The sequence below is a fragment of the Neoarius graeffei genome, chromosome 20 (assembly GCF_027579695.1).
Source record: "Neoarius graeffei isolate fNeoGra1 chromosome 20, fNeoGra1.pri, whole genome shotgun sequence".
Taxonomy (NCBI): domain Eukaryota; kingdom Metazoa; phylum Chordata; class Actinopteri; order Siluriformes; family Ariidae; genus Neoarius; species Neoarius graeffei.
Genome location: NC_083588.1, coordinates 18,660,157 through 18,661,010, shown reverse-complemented (window position 1 = coordinate 18,661,010; position 854 = coordinate 18,660,157).

The window sequence follows — 854 nt, the reverse complement described above, 5'->3', positions numbered from 1 at the left end:
AATGCACAAACCCATTTCCGGTTTAGCTCCGGCTATTAAAAAAATAAAAGTCCTGCTTGATAAGCGCTCTGTTAGAATTACACTAAATTTGTCTTCGAGACATTTGTTCAGCAGCTGTTTCAATTGATCAGATATCGACTGCACACATTTTATTTTTAATTAATTTTTTAAAGAAATTAGGCCAAATGTTTAAATTTAGCCTAGCCTAGCCTGACAAAAAGCAATACTGGACAATGTGCAATATAATGTGCAATACCTCTCCTGCTGGATTTCTTTTTATTATTTAAAAAAAAAAAAAATTTGCGGTCCGGTTTCCATCAAATCCTACGCGCTGATTGGCTGGCGAGCGGGTCTGTATCCTACGGTATACGGACCCCGGTTACGGACCTCTGGCGACTCGCTCGTTCACAACAACAACAAACATAGTAGCATTTTTTAGCAACATTTATCTTTTTTAAATAAGATGTATTTATAAGATTATCAAAAATCTTATAAATTTTTGCCAGCATTTCTCAGGAGAATAGCATTAATTTAAAAAAAAAAAAATTTTCCACCACCCAAAGGAACAAGCCTCATAAATGCACAAACCCATTTCCGGTTTCGCTCCGGCTATTAAAAAAATAAAGGAACATGGATAGCGATAACGACAGTGTTCACGGCGAAAGCGAGTTTTACTACCCTGAGGAAGAAGAAATAAAAGAAAACATTTCAGGAGAAAGCTAAAAACCTCTAACTTGCTAACGCCGAGCAAAAACATGGCTGAATCCTGAATGACTCAATTTTGTATAAATAGGGGACTACATAGGCGGCAAAATGTAGTTTTTTCCTGTCATGGAAGTGCACTTGTATACCGA